The sequence below is a fragment of the Bubalus kerabau genome, chromosome 4 (assembly GCF_029407905.1).
Source record: "Bubalus kerabau isolate K-KA32 ecotype Philippines breed swamp buffalo chromosome 4, PCC_UOA_SB_1v2, whole genome shotgun sequence".
In the NCBI taxonomy this organism is placed as follows: domain Eukaryota; kingdom Metazoa; phylum Chordata; class Mammalia; order Artiodactyla; family Bovidae; genus Bubalus; species Bubalus kerabau.
In genome coordinates, this window is record NC_073627.1 from 86958409 (window position 1) to 86978778 (window position 20370).

At 37.5% G+C, this 20370-nt stretch overlaps 1 long non-coding RNA gene across 2 annotated transcripts in view; it reads right to left on the reverse strand.

The window, feature by feature from the left end:
* Nucleotides 1-13767: 13767 nt before the first annotated feature.
* Nucleotides 13768-20370, reverse strand: part of LOC129649914 (uncharacterized) — a 176207-nt gene continuing 169604 nt past the window's right edge. For both annotated transcript variants that reach the window (XR_008713431.1, XR_008713430.1), the window contains 2 exons: nt 18466-18569; nt 13768-13975 (listed from right to left, as the gene is read on the reverse strand). This is a non-coding gene — a long non-coding RNA (uncharacterized LOC129649914). The remainder of the gene's footprint in view (nt 13976-18465; nt 18570-20370) is intronic.

The following is a 20370-nucleotide window of genomic DNA, read 5'->3' on the forward strand; positions in this document are numbered from 1 at the left end:
AATATCAGAGAAGCAAAAACTCACTGAAAAAAGATTCAGTTAATGCAAATTCCTGACCACCCCAAGCCAGTCCATGAAATCTGCTATAATGTTAAGTAGGACATTAAGAGTCTAACTTTGAAAGAGTGTGTGATGAAGAGGAGTATAAGAAAAATGATTCTTACTCAATTGTTCACAATAGCTATCACAACTCACAACATTTTACATAAGAGAATAAAAAGCTCACATTTCTGTGATTACACACACATAATCATAAGAATATAATATATATTATGTATGTATATATAGTATGCATAGCATATATGTACATATAAATATATAGAGAAAGTGTGTAAATATACATATAGTATATATGTACATATATAGGTACATACAGAAAGTGTATATATATATATATATATATGCACATACACAACTGGGAAAATTACGAAAGAGATGGGAATACCAGACCACCTGATGTGCCTCTTGAGAAATTTGTATGCAGGTCAGGAAGCAACAGTTAGAACTGGACATGGAACAACAGACTGGTTCCAAATAGGAAAAGGAGTATGTCAAGGCTGTATATTGTCACCCTGCTTATTTAACTTATATGCAGAGTACATCATGAGAAACGCTGGACTGGAAGAAGCACAAGCTGGAATCAAGATTGGCAGGAGAAATATCAATAACCTCAGATATGCAGATGACACCACCCTTAGGGCAGAAAGTGAAGAGGAACTCAAAAGCCTCTTGATGAAAGTGAAAGTGGAGAGTGAAAAAGTTGGCTTAAAGCTCAACATTCAGAAAACGAAGATCATGGCATCTGGTCCCATCACTTCATGGGAAATAGATGGGGAAACAGTGGAAACAGTGTCAGACTTTATTTTTTTGGGCTCCAAAATCACTGCAGATGGTGACTGCAGCCATGAAATTAAAAGACGCTTACTCCTTGGAAGGTAAGTTATGACCAATCTAGACAGCATATTGAAAAGCAGAGACATTACTTGCCAACAAAGTTTCGTCTAGTCAAGGCTATGGTTTTTCCTGTGGTCGTGTATGGATGTGAGAGTTGGACTGTGAAGAAGGCTGAGCACCAAAGAATTGACACTTTTGGACTGTGGCATTGCAGAAGACTCTTGAGAGTCCCTTGGACTGCAAGGAGATCCAACCAGTCCATTCTGAAGGAGATCAGTCCTGGGATTTCTTTGAAAGGAATGATGCTAAAGCTGAAACTCCAGTACTTTGGCCACCTCATGCGAATAGTTGACTCATTGGAAAAGACTCTGATGCTGGGAGGGATTGGGGGCAGGAGGAGAGGGGGACGACAGAGGATGAGATGGCTGGATGGCATCACTAACTCGATGGATGTGAATCTGGGTGAACTCCAGGAGTTGGTGATGGACAGGGAGGCATGGCGTGCTGTGATTCATGGAGTAACAAAGAGTGGGACACGACTGAGCGACTGAACTGAACTGATGCACATACATAAAGTGGTTATCTCACAATATCTAAATCTATCTATCTATCTATATATTCTTAGAATAGGGCTTCACTGATGGCTCAGTGGTAAAAAATCTGTCTGCCAATGCAGGAGATAGGTTCAATCCCTCGGTCGGGAATATATCCTGGAGAAGGAAATGGCAACCTACTCCTGTATTCTTGCCTGGAAAATCCCATGGATAGAGGAGCCTGGAAGCCTACAGTCTATGGGGTTGCAGAGTTGGACACAATTGAGTGACTAAACAAATGTTATTATAAATTGTATTATTTATTTAATTTTAAATTTCCAATTATTTGTAGCTAGTATATAGAAATACAGTTTTTATTTGTAGAACTTGTATTCTACAAACATACCAAACTCATTTATTGGTTTTAGTACCTTTTTTCTAAAATAATTAGGATTTTATAAATTGATAGTCATGTTTTCTTTTTTAACTTTAAGCTTTTTTATTTTCTATAGGGGTGTAGCCAATTAACAATGTTGTGGTAGTTCCAGGTGAACAGCAAAGGGGCTCAACCATACATATACATGTATCCATTCTCCCCCAAACCCCACTCTTATCCAGGCTCTGTGCCAGCCTGGATAATCATGTCATTTTTAATAAAGAGAACTTTACTTCTTCATTCCCAAACTTTATGTATCTCGTAACTTGTTTTGCCTAATTATTCTAAAAGAGATGGAGAAGTAAAGAGAAAAGGAGCTCCAGATTGAGGCAGAGAAGAATTCTTGAGTTCTAATTAGATTAGAAATGACCACTAATTAGATTGAGCTGAGCACTAATCTACACCAAAGTGTTACGGAAAGAACAAAGGAAAGTAAGCAGAATAATCTTTTGGGCTCACACAGGCCTGATAATACTTAGTGGAAAGGCTTCCTAATACAGGGGACATTTGGTTGAGTCATCAAAATATAATGGCATTAAAAAGAGTCCAAATTAACCTTAAAATAAAGGCTCCTTTGGATTTGCCCGAACAATCTTAATACCAAGACTCAAAAGGATCAAACTAATTCCATGCAATTAACTACAATCCAAAACAAATTCAACAGTATTTAAAGGAATATCTCAATAGCCAATAATGTGTAGTTCATATTATCTAGAATGTGAATGAGTGAGAAAATATAATTCAAATCATGGGGAAGGTCAAACAATTTAAACAGTTCCAAGAATTTCACATAAGGTAAAATTAATGGAAACAGTTATTAAAACATATATTACAAATAAATTTAGAATATTCAACCTGGATCTCCAGTCCAGGTTCGATGCAGGATACAGGATGCTTGGGGCTGGTGCACTGGGATGACCCAGAGGGATGGTATGGGGAGGGAGGTGGGAGGGGGGTTCAGGATTGGGAACACGTGTACACCCGTGGTGGATTCATGTTGATGTATGGCAAAACCAATACAATATTGTAAAGTAATAGCCTCCAATTAAAATAAATAAATTTAAATTAAAAACAAACAAAAAATATTCAAGATGATAGATGAAAATATAAACATGATGAAAAGAAAAACGGAAGATCTAAGAGTCTCAAAGAGACCTTCTAAAGATGAAAAATATAATAACTACAAAGAAAATATAATGGACACGATTTATAAGTCAGAGACTTTAGACAAAGGAAATTGGTGAAAATGATCCAAAATTTATAACTCAGAGGAAAGATTAAAATACTCGGCTAAATGAACAGAACATTAATGACATGTGGGTAAGTGTCAAGTTGTATAATAGATAATATAATTGTAGGCATAAAAGGATAGTAAAGAGAAAGGATAGAAGAAAATATTTGAAGAAATAATGTATAAAATTTGCTAAATTATATGAAAATTAAGAAGATATAGACCCAGAAACTCAGGCAGAAAAAATATTTTTAAAAATAATATTTTTCTCTTACGTTCCCACTTTTGGTAATATTGTTATTTTTTCACATGTTACAAATTCCATAATACTTTGTTTTTATTTCAGACACAAAATTATCTTTTTAAAACTAATTAAAAAACAATAAATATGATAAACATATTCACCTGCAGTTACAATTTCTCACACTTTGCCTTCCTTTTTGAAGGCATTGTCTAGGCTGACAAATTTACATATTATCTTGGCATTTGAAAGAAGGCCTTCCCATTGTCTTATACTTTCCATTGCTTTTATGATAAACCAGTATAATTACTTATCAATGTTCTATTGATTGATGTTTTTTTTTTCCTGTCTCTTTGTAAGATTATTTTTTAAATATTTTGTTTTCGACCTTTTCACTACAGTGTGTCTGGATGTAAGTATCTTTATGTTTATTCTATTCAGTATTCTTTGAGCTTCTTTTCCTGAAAGGTTAACATTTATCATAAAATTTGAAATATTTTTCAGCCATTATTTCTTCAAAAATTTCCTTCCCCTATTTCTACTCTATTTCTCAGATTTCAAATGTATACATATTGGACCAACTGATTTTTTTTTTTTTTTCCCACAAATCACTGAAGCATAGTTCATTTTCACAAGCTGTTTTTCCAGTTCCAGAATTTTAATTCCTTTTTTCATTTTTATTGATCTCTGAAATTACCTGTTCATTTATTATGCTTATTTTCCCTTTATATCATTTAAATATTTAAAATAAGTGCTTTAAAGTCCATGTCCGCTAATATTAACATTTCTGTTACAGTATTTTATTTACTTATTTTTCTTGATTTGGATAATTCTTGAGTAACATTTTACACAGGTTTAACAATTTTTATTGAGTTCCAGACACTGTGAATGATACATTGATGAGTGTGGAGTTTTGTTGTTTCCTCTTTTTTTTTTTAATTTTGAATTTTGTTTTTGAGGGCAGTTAATTTATGATCAGATCAACATGCCTTTTTTTTTTTTTTTTCACGTTTTGAAGAGGTTTTAGTGTGACACAGTTCAGGGCTAGAATAACTCTATTCATAATACATGTCTTTTTGGAGATCTCAACCAAATGTCAAGGTCTCTCTTCACTGTCTTATCAGACCTACATTTTCCAGTACTGTAGTAGCACTGGAATTTCTGTTTAGCTAATGATTCCACTAGCTTTTCTCCACCATGTTTTACAAAAATTCTGCTTATATATATGACCTTAGTGTTCATCCAAAGGATTAATGCTACTGCCATGACAATTTGGGGCCTCTCTGGTAGCTCAGCAGTAAAGAATTCACCTGCCAATGCCGGAGATGTGAGTCCAATTCCTGAGTGAGAGGATCCCTAGAAGAGGAAATGGCAACCCACTCCAGTATTCTTTCCTGGATAACCCTATGGACATGTGTGCCTGGTGGGCTACAGTCCAGGCAGTTTCAAAAGAGTTGGACGTGTCTTAGCATGTCCAACTGTCATTGTTGTTTAACAATGACAATTTGGGAGAGCTCTATATCTGTGTACCTTTGACTTTTCTGGGACTCTAACCACACCAAAGTGAACTCCTTTAGCAGCAACAAATTCAAATTTCTGATTTCTCAGTTCAGTGAGATCACCAAAATGCATTCCCCTGAACTGTGGTCCAAAATGTACATCCAGGGTGAAATCCTATGCAATCATGCATACCACCCTTTTCTTAGGAATTATAATCCTCCACTGTCTATTGTAAAAAGCCTGAAACTCAAGCTTCCTATAGTTTTTTCCAGGTCTATACAGGAGTTTATGTCAGGAAGCCTAGACTAGTGTCCATTATTTCAGGATGGTCAGAGCAGAAGTCCACCTAAAAGCAATTTTAAACCATAGGACAGATTACTTGTTTTCTTCTCACTTCAAAATTGAACCTCCAGAATGAGACTATTGTTACCTTTTCAAGCAAAGAAGATTTAAAAGAAAATACTTCAAGGTGATTTTACACAAGCCCCAATCTTACATTCTACTTGATCATTAATCTCCCTACAACTGTTAGTGCTGATATTAACGTGTTAGAGAATTTGGCTTTCCCAAATCTTCAAGTTCCAAATCAACAACCTCTCAGTCAATGTGGATTTCAGACCACAGACTGAAAAGATCACTCTTAGAAATGCTACATTTTCTTCTCTTTTCACTTTCAGATATGGTGGTGGTTTAGTCGCTAAGTCATGTCCAACTCTTGTGACCCCATGGACTGGATCCCATGAGGCTCCTCTGTCCATGGAATTCTCCAGGCAAGAATACTGGAGTAGGTTGCCATTTCCTTCTCCAGGGGATCTTCTGGACCCAGGAATCGAACCCCAGACTCCTAAATTGTAGGCAGACTCCTGCATTGCAGGTGGATTCTTTATTGGACTGAGCCACGAAGGAAGCCTTATCTTATTTCAAAACAAGTTAACTCCATGTAATTAGAAAGGCCTAGGGCTCCCCGGTAGCTCAGTGGTAAAGAACTGGCCTGCATTGCAGGAGACCTGGGTTTGATCCCTGGGTCAGGAAGAGGCCCTGGAGGAGGAAATGGCAACCCACTCCAATATCCCTGTTGGGAAAATCCCATGGACAGTGTAGCCTGGAGGGCTACAGTCCATGGAGTTGCTAAGAGTTGGACATACCTGAGTGACTGAGCACAGAGGAAGGATAAGTTTAAATTATGTTTGACCAGACTTCTGGCTGTGTGATTGTCTTGGTTCCATTCTTCTATGTGTCAGCATCACTTCCTAATTGACTTCCTTTATGGGGACAATAAGATTGCACCATTTGTAAGTTTCACTTTTGTATACCACAACGTACTAGAAGGAGAAAAGTTATTTGTATAAAAGAATTTCTACCTGGATACAAGTCATGAAGCAATGGTTAGAACCAGACATGGAACAACAGACTGGTTCAAAACTGCGAAAGGAGTACATCAAGGTTGTATACTGTAACCATGCTTATTTAACTTATATGCAGAGTACATCATGAAAACTGCCAGGCTGGATGAATCACAAGCTGGAATCAATATTGCCAGGAGAAATATCAAAACCTCAGATATGCAGATGATGCCATTCTAATGGCAGAATGAAGAGAAATTAAAGAGCTTCTTGCTGAGGGTGAAAGAGGAGAGTGAAAAGCTGGCTTAAAACTCAACATTCAAAAAACTAAGATCATGGCATCTGGTCCCATCACTTCATGGCAAATACATGGGGAAAAAGTGGAAATACTGACAGATTCTACTTTCGTGGGCTCCAAAATCGTTGAGGACAATGACTGCAGCCATGAAATTAAAAGACGCTTGCTCCTTGGAATACAAACTATGACAAACCTAGACAGCATATCAAACAGTAGAGACATAACTTTGCAAACAAAGGTCCATCTGGTCAAAGCTATTGGTTTGACCAAAACCAAAGCTACTGGTTCTTCCAGTAGTCAAGTATGGATGTGAGACTTCAGCCATAAAGAAGGCTGAGCACCTTCAGAATTGATGCTTTCAAATTGTGATGCTGAAGAAGACTCTTGAGAGTCTCTTAAACAACAAGGAAATCAAACCAATCAATCCTAAAGGAGATCAACCCTAAATATCCATTGGAACAACTGATGCTGAAGCTACCGTTTCAATACTTTGGCCACCTGATGCAAAGAGCGAACTTATTGGAAAAGACCCTGATGCTGAGAAAGATTGAGGACAGGTGGAGAAGAGGGTGACAGAGAAGGAGATGGTTGGATGGCATCACTGACTCAATGGACATGAGTTTGAGCAAACTCCAGGAGATAGGGAAGAACAGGGAAGCCTGGCATGCTGCAGTCTATGGGGTCACAAAGAGTCAGACACGACTTAGTGACAGAACAGCTAACAACACGATCACATGCTCCAACATTAACCTAGATTCCCAAATAAGGCTGAGTGCTCTGGAAAAGAGAATAGCAGCTCAGTGCTTAGGAGGCAACTGTTTATTACAGTTGTAGTCTGATCTTATTTCTTTAATGTTATATCATAATCGTTTTCCAGTCTTCAAAAAATTTATTTATCATATAGATAAAATAAAATATACTTCATAAATTCTGATACTGTTGTGAAAACTAAATAATTTTCTGGAAGCTTCTTTTTTTTATCCTGACCATGTCACTGTGAAATAAGTTAAAGGAAGATAAGTATTAAATGCCCCAATTCATAGATAAAATAATTTTGTCATAATATGCTTAAATGGTTAGGTCAAATTCATAGAGAGACAAAATTAGTACAATGCCAGTTATCACACCAAACTTTCATGCATCAAACAATTCTCATGCTAAAACAGCTATCTATGTGTGGAAAGGATAAATTAGTAATTTTATTCAGATTAGTTAAATTTCAAATAAAGACTTTCAACATTTTTCAAATGAATAAAGATATTATTAATCAAAGGGCACATAATAAAAATTCATTTGTATGTTTAAATTTTTATTTTAAAATGTATTACGCTCAAAACTTATAAAATCATTTGTCCTATTCTTGTGTTAATCTTTACCTATATATTATTATGTTCTTTCAGATACGTATTCACTCATTCCTCCGAAATTCTTTCTGTGTCACTAATTTGATACTCAATTCTTTTTCCCTCTCTGACCTCTTCTTTATTCTTTCCTTCCATTTCCTCTTTTCTCTCCTTAGTCCCACCTATTACCTCACTGCCTCAAAGACATAATAAATAGGTGAGAGAAAAATACTGGAGCACTTACAATTAACAAACTCAATCACAGTATCAAGTACGTGCATTACTATAGCTATATCCCAACCATATCCAAACTAACTTTTTTCCAAACACTTCACAACATACTACAATATGCATTCTCAATTATATAAATATTTCTTACATAAGTTTCATAACTTTAACCTCATACTTATTCCTAAGTCAAGAAAAAATAAATCAGATAGTTTATACAGAGGATTTATACAACACCTGTACAAAACAAACACCTAATAAATATTGTCTGTCTTCAAAGTGTTATAAGAAAACTACATATTCCTTAACTAATTATACCTGAAACAATAAAAGAAAAAAGAAAAAAAAACCTAGAATAGAAATTTCAACCAAAAAAACCCTCACCCATTGAAAATCTACATTGTTTCCTATTTCTAAGTACTACATGGTCATTTTGGCTTGTGGATGGCACTATTTCTCACAAATTTTTTTTTCCACTACCAGGTCTATCCCTGTTTAGGAATTTTAGGCAGAAAAAAATCCAATGAGTCCTATGAATGGAGCTGTATGAGGTACAATTGAGGACTGTGTACAAGAAAGAGATTTGGTAATTACGAGAGTCTGAGAAATAATATTCCTAAATTATTATCAGCATTTTAAAAGAATGAGGTACTACTAGTCTTTTGAGCTGTTTGATTCATCCTATTAGTTTATTCAAAGATAACAACTGCTGAAAATTGCACAAGATGAAATGTTTTGCATGAGGCCAAAAACTTGGTAACCTGAAGTAAGATTAAAGAGATTTTCTCTAGAGGATCAAGTTGGATATATCCTGAAGTGTTTTCCTGGTCCTCTGACCTGAGACAGAGCCCTCTAGCTCAGCCTCCCACTGGGTTGCTGGTTACCATCCCCTCCCTCTGGGGCAGAATTAATTAGTGTCTCTGGGAAGCTCTTCCAAACTACTGTCCAAAGGACATACATAACAGTGGCCCCTCAAGCATAATCATCCTGTCAACCTTTTACCACCCTACAACCCATTTACACAGCTGATGTTTTAACACTTATAGTCTTGCAGTAAATTTAGCACAGCAACATGCAAAGTGCTACTCTCCAGAGAGACTATATTTAATATTTTCCTTTGCAGATTAGCAGCACTAAATTTACTTCTTCCTTCTTGCTATTTAGTATAGCCTTATATTTGGCATGCAACCTTAATAGAAATGTTTTCCTAAGCATTTGAAATACAAACAGCATCAAAACAATTTCGAGGCAGGGCACCAAATGAGTGTCTGTTGAAATAGGGAATCACAGCTGTAAAGGGATTGAAGACTACTGCACGTACACCATCCATCATATGTCTGTCTGAGGCACAGAAGTGGGGAAAGTTTGTCGCCTTTGCTGCTCCTGGGAGTATAGAGCCCATCAATCTAGCCATTTCAACGATGTCCGCTATGCCATTCACTCTCCACCCGCACTGGAGATCTGGAGCCTTTCTGCAGATGATCCCTGCCCTTCCATCTGCTTTGGCATCTGTGCTAGGAGCAGGAGCAAAGCCTCACAGCTGTGATTTCCCTTGCCCAAGCCTCCAGGACCAACTCTGCAGATGCTCTAAGCACAATATAATTGGGATATTCTTTCAACCACTGCTCACATATTCCTTTGAGTAATACAGAGACAAAAATAAAACCTATCAGAAGTAATCATGAAAAGAGAGGTTTCTTCTCTCTATCCAAAGAGCCACAACAAATTACTAAGGCAAACAATTTACCAAGATTTCTGCTAAGGATGATTCACATCACCGATAGTCTCCTGTGGAATGAATAGGAAGAAACACTCTACAGCACTAAAGATATGAAAACAGCTGCAATCAGAGCAACTCAATTTAGAATTTTTTTGTTCTACAGTTCATTGTGTATGTGTGCACATTTACAGAAATAATACATGCATATTGTAGAAACTTGGAAAAATATGGACAATTATTTAAAAGAGGGATTGGAAAATTATAGCCTTGGGACAAATTCAACCCATTGCCTATTTTTATAAGTTTTACTGGAAAACAATGATACCCATTTTTTTTTAGCCTGTTGTCCACATCTGTTTCCTTGCTACAGCCAGAGGGTTTCTTAGTTGTAACAGAGACAGGAGATGGCCATCAAAGCCTATAACATTTATTATCTGGCCTTTTAGAAGAAAAAATATTATCTATAATCTGATAACTCAGATATAATCACAGTTATATCTTTACATAATGATTTCTCTCTTTAGGCCCTTAGGGAAGGAAAACACACCCTTTTCTGAAATCCCATTTTAATTCCTCTTTAAGAAGAAGAAATAATCAGATTTTAAGAAATAAACTTATGTATGTCTCCTAGTGAATAGAAAAGCCAGCAAATAGCAGGAGAATTAATCTTCCTTTTTCACATGGGCACTATCATCTCTACTGTTTCACATCTTCCTTTGAGACTGTTCAGTGGTAAAGTCTAGATTTGGACTGAGGTAGAGAGTAAAATAAGGATAAGAGGCTTATGGAAGCTTTCTGATGGGAAAGACTAACTGGGGGGAACTGGGTCTTATTCTGATTGGCAGGGCCATGTTCAATAAATCTTTAATCCAGTTTTCTGTAGGTGGTTGGGGCTGTAATCCCTCCCTGTTGTTTGGCCTGAGGCCAAACTGTCTACCTAAGCCTCCACCAGAGATTCCTAGACACTCACAGAGAAGTCTGACTCGGTTTCTTGTGGGGACACTGCTCCTTTCTCCCTGCTTCTGGTATGCACAAGGTTTTGTTAAGTCTGACTCGGTTTCTTGTGGGGACACTGCTCCTTTCTCCCTGCTTCTGGTATGCACAAGGTTTTGTTTGTGCCCTCCAAGAGTCTGTTTCCCCAGTCCTGTGGAAGTTCTGTAATCAAATCTCACTGGCTTCCAAAATCAAATTCACTGGGGGTTCTTAGTCACTTTGCTGGGCTCCCAGGTTGGGACTTGTACTGTGGGACCTAGAACTTTCTTAACAGTGCAAGAATTTCTTTGGTATAATTGTTCTGCGGTTTCTGGGTCATCTGCTCAGTGGCCCTGTAGTGAGGCTAATGGCAACCTCTTCCGAAAGGGCTTATGCCACATGCTGTGTGACCGAGGTCTACTGCAGCCAGAGCCCCTGCCCCCAGGCCACTGCTGACCCATGCCTCTGCAGGAGACACTCAAACACTCAAAGGCATGTCTGGCTCAGTCTCTGTGGAGTCTCTGGGTCCTGGTGCACACAAGGTTTTGTTTGAGCCCTCTGAGTGTCTCTGTCAGGTAAGGGGCTTGACCCTAAACACAATTTCACCCCTCCTGCTTCCCTGACACCTCAGTTGATCAAGAATCTGACTGTAATGCAGGAGATCCCGGTTCAATTACTGAGTAAGGAAGATCCCCTGCAGAAGGGATAGGCTACCCACTCCAGTATTCTTGGGCTTCCCTTGTGGCTCAGCTGGTAAAGAATCCACCTGCCATGTGGGAGATATGGGTTTGGTCCCTGGTTTGGGAAGATTCCCTGGAGAAAAGAAGGGCTACCCACTCCAGTATTCTGGCCTGGAGAATTCCATGAACTGTATAGTCCATGGGATCGCAAAGAGTTGGACACGACTGAGCGACTTTCACTTTAACCATCTTGTTGGGCTTCTCCTTTGCCCTTGAACATGGGGTATCTTTTTTGTTTGTTTGTTTCAAACTACCACACAATTGCATGCTCAAAATTCTCCAAGCCAGGCTTCAACAATATGTGAACTGAGAACTTCCAGATGTTCAAGCTGGATTTAGAAAAGGCAGAGGAAGCACAGATCAAATTGCCAACATCCATTGGACCACAGAAAAAGCAAGAGAGTTTCAGAAAAACACCTACTTCTGCTTTATTGACCACGTTGAAGACTTTGACTGTGTGGGTCACAGACTGTGTGGATCACAAACTGTGGAAAATACTTCAAGATATGGGAATACCAGACCACCTTACCTGCCTCCTGAGAAATCTGTATGCAGGTCAAGAAGCAACAGTTAGAACTGGACAAAGAACAATGGACTGGTTCAAAATTGAGAAAGGAGTACATCAAGGCAGTATATTGTCATCCTGCTTATTTAAATTATATACAGAATACCTCATGCAAAATGACAGGCTGGATGAAGCACAAGCTGGAATCAAGATTTCTGGGAGAAATATCAAAACCTCAGATATGCAGATGACACCACCCTTATGGCAGAGAGTGAAGAGGAACTAAAGAGCCACTTGATGAAAGTGAAAAAGGAGAGTGAAAAAGCTGGCTTAAAACTCAACATTCAAAAAAACTAAGATCATGGCATCTGGTCCTATCACTTCCTGGCAAATAGATGGGCAAACAATGGAAACAGAGACAGTTTGAAAACTGTTGTATATATCACATGGAGGAATTTTCTCCCTAAACTATGTCCAACTCTCAAGGACACTTTTACAGAATAATCATTTTCCTCTTCTCATTAAGTGATATGGAGAAATGACTCAAAGCTTGGCTTAGTCTTCACCTGAACAACAAATTCACCATGTTGCCAAAATGATGATTTATTAAAGTGAAAATACAATATCTTATGCACTACAGAATAATGGATTTTTGTGCTACTGGTAGTTGTGTGCTGTGCTTGCTGTGCTTTGTCACTCAATCAGATCTTTGCGACCCCAGGAACTGTAGCCTGCCAGGATCCTTTGTCCAGGGGAATACTCCAGGCAAGAATACTCGAGTGGGTTGCCATGCCCTCCCCCAGGGTATCTTGCCAACCCAGGGATTGAACCCAGGCCTCCCACATTGCAGGTGGATTCTTTACTGACTGAGCCACCAGGGAAGCCCACTGGTTGTACTACTCCTGTCTTATTTCACTCACAGTCTAGTACTTTACCATTATTACCTAAATAGCTGGAATAATATATGTACCAAAAGATCATGTTCCCAACATTATTGAAATATGTATAATTAATTACTAAATATCCATGACACCAGTAAAACACTACATCTGACAGAATAACTGTTTTTTAGAATTTGTTTCTAAAAACACATGATTGTGGAATTGAGAAAACAGCTTAATAAATGATAACAGATCAAGCTTAAGATGTTGTGAAAATCCTGAAGGTTAGGCATAGAAAATACACAGAGCAGAAAGTACACTATTTACTCTTGGCTTTATCCTCCTATATTTTTTCTGTTAATATTCATTAGTTATATGCACAGTCAGGCACAACCTAAAAGAATTCTGCTGCTGCTGCTGCTGCTAAGTCGCTTCAGTAGTATCCGACTCTGTGCGACCCCATAGACGGCAGCCCACCAGGCTCCCCCATCCCTGGGATTATCCAGGCAAGAACACTGGAGTGGGTTGCCATTTCCTTCTCCAATGCATGAAAGTGAAAAGTGGAAGTGAAGTCGCTCAGTTGTGTCCGACTCTTAGCGACCCCATGGGCTGCAGCCTACCAGGCTCCTCCATCCATGGGATTTTCCAGGCAAGAGTACTGGAGTGGGGTGCCATTGCCTTCTCCGAAAAGAATTCTAAAAACTGGTAATTTTATTAAACCATTATTGCATAAGAATTTTTACATAATTTTTCATTAAAGCTTTTGAATTGAAGTAAGATAAATAAAAGAGATTAAAGAATTATTTTAAAACAGTAAAAATAATATTTAAATATTAAAAGACAGACTTTATTTTAAGGACACTTATCTTTAGAGGAAAAAATAAAACATTAGAGCTTTAAGCATAATAGAGGAAAGAGGAACAATGATCACTCCTATCCACACAACAGCTTCTAGCCTTCTCCCACTTCTCTTGGAATAATTCTCCACACATACAAAGGACAAAATGAAGCTGCCACAGTAATGGTTTGTTTAAGCACCATGAATGTGGTCTCCCATCAAGCATGGTTCAGGTCTTGCCCATGCATAAGGTTTCCTTTGTCAGGAATCACCTGGAGAAGAAACACAGTTATACCAGCTAAGTGAAATGAGGGGAAGTAAGGTGTGCACTGGAGAAGGAAATGGCAACCCACTCCAGTGTTCTTGCCTGGAGAATCCCAGGGACGGGGGAGCCTGGTGGGCTGCCAGACGTCTATGGGGTCGCACAGAGTCGGACATGACTGAAGCGACTTAGCAGCAGCAGCAGCAGCAGCAGCAAGTTGTGGTTGGAATGTTGCAACATGTATACCTGTGGCAGATTCATTTTGATATTTGGCAAAACTAATACAATTATGTAAAGTTTAAAAATAAAATAAAATTAAAAAAAAAAAAAAGAAAATCTCAATTAACCACAGGAAGAAGAAGAGAACTAGGAATTAGAAGTTAACTGGAACCAAAGTAGCAACTCTCAGGGTCTGTGTGCTCTTTTTTTAATTTTCTGCTTTTCTCTCCATGTCTCTGCTTTATTCTCTTTTTCTCTACAAACCAGCTTTTTTCTGATCTACTTTTTTATAGCCTGCAGACTATGTCAGCCCTGGCTCGTTTAAGTGCCCTGAAAACAATGAGCAGAGTAACTGTGCCTCAGATCCAAATTCCTAAGAAAAACAATCTAATTGGCTGCTTGCAAGCCAAAGATAATCTCTTGTTGGAATAGTCAGGGACTTTAAGTCACTTGGTACCAGTGTTCTTCCTACTCAGGCTATCAGGACAATTTGAGCTAGGCTGAAAATTGACCTAGTTTCTACTAAAAGTTTAGTAAAAAAAAAAAAAACTACTTTAGATTCCACCAGGTTAGCCAGGGCTTCCATAATCCCAGCTATAAGAGGACTAGTCAGTCAGTCACTTCAGTTGCTCAGTCATGTCTGACTCTTTGTGACCCCATGGACTGCAGCATGCCAGGCTTTCCTATCCATCACCAACTCCCAGAGCTTGCCCAGTTTCATGTCCATCGAGTTGGTAATCCCATCCATCTCATCCTCTGTCGTCCCCTTCTCCTCCTGCCCTCAATCTTTCCTGGCATCAGGGTCTTTTCAAATAAGTCAATTATTTGCATCAGGTAGCCAAAGTATTGGAGTTTCAGCTTCAACATCAGTCCTCCCAGTGAATACCCAGAACTGATCTCCTTTAGGATGGACTGGTTGTATCTCCTTGCAGTTCAAGGGACTCTCAAGAGTCTTCTCCAACACCACAGTTCAAAAGCACCAATTCTTTGGTGCTCAGCTTTCTTTACAGTCCAACTCTCACATCCATACATGACTACTGGAAAAACCATAGCTTTGACTAGACGGACTTTTGTTGGCAAAGTAATGTCTCTGATTTTCAATATGCTTTTTAGGTTAGTCATAACTTTCCTTCCAAGGAGTAGATAGATGTAGACAGAGATTGAAATGAGATCAGTGCATTTTATATGTTATAGATTATATTAAATTACATATTGTATGTATAACTATAATAGACATATGAGATCGTTTGGCATACCTCCCATACAACCTGTGGTAGTTATTTTATCAAGTGCTGGGACTATTCTGGATGTTCCTGTGCAGGTGGTTTTTTTGGATGAGAATTACATTTAAATAGGTGGAGCCAAGTTGCAGTTGGCTTCCCTGGTGGCTCAAGAGTAAAGAATCAGCCTATATTGCAGGAGCCATGGGTTTGATCCCTGGGTCGGGAAGATCCCCTGGAGAAGGAAATAGCAACCCACTCCAGTATTCTTGCCTGGAGAATCCCATGGACAGAGGAGCCTGGCAGACTACAGTCCATGGGGTCGCAAGAGCTGGACATGATTTTGTGACTAAACCACAACCACTAAGTTGTAATTATTCATTCTGGAAGGCTGTTTCTATTTAAGGTTTTCCTTCAGAACAGGCTTGTGCTATAATAAACAGAACATAACAATGTATTAATTACAAAAATAGTCCCGATTCTATCACAGTGCATCTTACTTTATAGAATGTGCCACATAATTATAGACACATAATTAATACAGATTAAGTAAAGCCCTTTGGAATAAGTGAAGAAATTATTGTTCTATATCTGAACAAAATTGTCAAAGTGTAGCTTTCTTATTTTCATTTCTTGTATGTTATAACTTATGACCTAAGGAGAAAGGAGGCTGGAAACAAAAGCTAAAAATTTTTTTAAATAATAATTTTAGAAAGTTGTAGAAAAAGAGAGAGACAAATAATAAAATGAAAACTCAGGGAAGAAAGAGATGGAGTCCCTGTCAAGTTCTTCTGTGGAGTAGCAACTCCCACAGACAACAGCACTGAAGAACCAGCAGGGCTGCTCTTTGTTCCTGTGGTACCTTCTTTAGTGATTCAATTTCATAATATCAATATTGGCAAATAATATAAAATACATTTCCATGCTTCAAGTCTTTATGTATAAATGGACTTAATCACTATAACAACTGAGTTATTATATTCCAAAATTTATAGAATAAACACTGAAAATCAGAGGGTAAAGAACATCTTTAATTTTTTAAATGAGAAAGTGAAAGGGCAAGAACTTGTACCTGCAACCTTTTGAAGTCAAACCAATACCTATGCACCATGGATTTTTTTCTGCTTTGCAACCTTATAAACCTAATCAATAATGGGGGAGTTGGAGAGAGACATATTCATAGCCATATAAGCGTTAATATCAATCTCAAGCCTCAAGACAATGTCAGTCAAAGGAACACAGTTTGGAAATAAAAGTAATTCCCACAATTTAAAATCTTCATTTCCATTTTTCTAGTACAATGAAGAAGGCTCGAAGAACAAAGTGATACTTCTTTCATATTTCTTTTTTGTTTCTAATGAATTTTTTCATATTGCTGTTGCATCAGAACTCCCAAAATCTACTAAACTTACTGTCAGTCTTAACCCACACATACATTCTCCTCTTCCCTTTCTGTCTTTCCTTCTTATGCTGAATTTCTAAGCTCTGAAGAGTTTTTCATAAATTATCTTATTTAGTCATAACAATATTATAGCAAAATAAATATTAGCCTCAGAGAGGGTGACTCGTCCAAAACTTCAGCTGTAAAAAATGGCAAAGTAGCTGTATCTACTTTCAAAACCACAGACTTTCTAGTGTAACACACTTCCAGGTTTTTTTTTTTTTTTTTTCAGTTTTATACACCAAGAAATCCTAGAAACTACTTTAGAAAATCTGAATTTTTTGATTTTCAGATGTTTTCCCTTCTGGATAATTGACTTCATATCATATGTGTATGGGCTAGTGTAGCCCAGACAGAAGTAAAAAGAATTAGAATAACCAAAGATGCTGATTTTCATTATGAACATCACTGGAGCTTACACCAATACTTTACATGAACTGAACTTGATAGCATCAACAGAACAGACAGAAATCTCTATATTTTATACATGAGTGACTGTGAGACTTCTGAGGTTTAATGTTAAGGTCACCAATTAAACAGGATCCTGAAGCTCCAGAATCTTGCTTATGAAAAAATGGGTTATGAACTAGCAGGAAAAAAAGGATTAGCATTTATTTTCCTACCATTTCTTAATCTTCTGAAACTCTTTCTTATTTTCTAGAAAGATATTTTCCTAAAAAGACAATTATTTCCCAATGTAAATATCTGTTGACTGAACCCTAGTTGTTCTTGTCATCATGATTGTCTTGGTCTAAGTTAAACATAATGGTTTAGGGATTTAGATGATTCTCAGCACTCTAAAGACTGCATAGAGTGGAGCCCAAGTGATGTTGCATGATTGGCAATCATCCTGGAACTAATAACAGCAGTTATTGGGCCTATAATCTCCTAGGAATTAACAACCAAACTCTTTTTCGCAATTTGTAGGACATCATCATTACCATTAAAAGGCAGTTAAGATGATAATGTGCCACTGTAACTCATACAGTGGGCAATAAAGGGTTATAAGTGAAAGTGCTGAGACAGCAGTCCTGACTCAGCCTATAGACTTAAATGTTCTCCCTTTTGGGCTGCTGCTTGGAAAAACTTTAAAGTGACAGGATACAGGCACTCGAGATGGGGTTTTGGCTGGTTTATTTGTTTCACGGGGATAACTCCCTTTCTAGTGGCACTGCAGAAAGTCAGTTCTTTCCTACTCAAATGACAGAATTTCCTGTCAGCCTGCTTGTTCAGTGATTCATAAAAATAACCAAGGATTTCAGAACAAAGCAATGCAACTATAACACACAGAGAGAGTTGAAAAAGCAGTGGTCTTAAAGGAGGAAGAGATATAAAAACTAGCCATGATTGGGTATGACAAGGGATGTGTGAGGTGTAAAGCAGAGAAAGTGACAGAAATGTAATTCAAATCAATAAACATTTGATGAGTCCTGACTGCATTGCAGGCATTATGCTATGAACTTGGCCTTCATGATCCTTTCCTACCTGGAGTTTACACTTATCTGAGAAGATAGACATATATGATAAACATGTTTTAAATGCAGTACAGTGAAAAGTACAGGATGCCATGAGAACAAACAGCAAGGAATAATTCTAAGCAAATAAAAAAAATGTCAGTACCAGGAATTCCCTGTGATCCAGCAGTTAGCTCCATGCTTCCACCACAGTGGGCATAGGTTCATCTCTGGTTGGGGAACTTAGATTCCACAAGCTATGCTGTATGACTAAAACAAACAAACAAAACCAAAACAAAGAAACAAGATCAGTACTGAGCAGCACAATGACAGGTGGAGAAAATAAGTGGATCAGTATGAATTGAAGCAAAACCTATAAAGCCTTAGAAATTACCAAAATAACTGGAAATAGAAAAATCTACAGAAGTATATAGTACATAGAAGTACATATGTACTACAAGAATAATAATGGCTACCATTTACTTAGATTCTGCATTATGTCATGCTAAATGCTTTATGTGAAATACCTTAATCTATATGACAATTTGATTAGGTGGATATTAACATCTCATATTTATAGATATATTAAATTGAAATTCAGATAACTTGCCCAGTGTGACATAGCTAGCCAATATCAAAATCAGGAGTAGAACTTAAATCAGGCTAACTAATTCATTCTTTTGACCAATATGTTATATTTCAATTTGCTGTTGTTGTTATTGTTTAGTCACTAAGTGGTGTCTAACACTTTTGTGACACCATGGACTGTAGCCCGTCAGACTCCTCTGTCCACAAGATTTCCCAGGCAAGAATAATGGAGTGGGTTGCCATTTCCTCCTCTAGGGGATCTTCTTGACCAAACCAGCATCTCCTGCCTGGCAGGCAGATCCTTTACCATTGGGCCACCAGGGAGCCCTGCTGTATGTCAATACCCAGAGTTAAATGGAGAATAACACCCTAAATTCGATAGCCAGATTCACTAACAGCATCAAGAAGATATAAGGGACTAGAGTGAAGACTAGAGAACAGAGGAAAAACACCAATATTTGGGCATATAACTATATGAGCATTTTATTACCAATCTGCTACTGAGGTAGGGTTGATGTTCAAATTTAGCTGACTTTATATAGGTTACATAGAGATCATGGTAAATAAATATAACATTAATTTAGCATACCTATAAAATGTAATTCCTCAGCATTTTGTTTTTTGAATAATTTCTATTTGTTTCGATGACATCTGCTCCCAAACACATTTGAAATACTTTATTCAATGGTGGTAATAATAGAAAAATTATTTATCATCAGGAAAAGAAAATAGTAATGGTAGGGAAACATCAAAACTTCTGATTGAAGAGGGCTACCAAAAAATGAGAGAATATGATTTGTTTCTGAGCTTTGTAGAAATAAAGGCAAAGAAATACACAAGATGCGACACATAGTCTTATTGTCTGTCATAAAGGCAATCCATTTGATGAAAAGAAATAAAGTTCTTCTGCAATGTAAACATTAAGAGGAATTTGTCATTAGGATCCTCACACAAGACAAATTGAGCAACATAAAGAATCCATTAATAATTTCGGCCATAATTATCTTCTTAGGTTATTTTCAAATAATCTTTTTCTTTTTAAATTTATGGGAAACAACTTTTGAACTGCTAGTGACTATATCTCTACCAACTTGTGCCAGATAAATGATTCAATACAATAAGATTCCCCCCCTCCCCAACCAAAAAAAAAAAGAGAAACTGCACTGCTAAACTGCCTGGGAGGGGAGAGTAGATTACATGATGGCGTAACTTAGAATCAAAGTTTACCTATACCTTCTGCTGTTGTTCTCAGGGCATCTCCCCACCCTGAAATCCCTTCCTACCTTTTTCTTGAATTCCATGACATATTCCAGGACCTTCTAAAATATTTCCACTTTTGTTAACTTAGCTCAAGGTGTTCCCTTAATTTGTAACCCAAGTACTTAATTAATATAATTGCACTTTTAGGAATCATAGGTACTATTTATAGAATACCTGAATCAGTGTTGTTATCTCTAGTTGAGAAAAATGCATTAGAAATTTT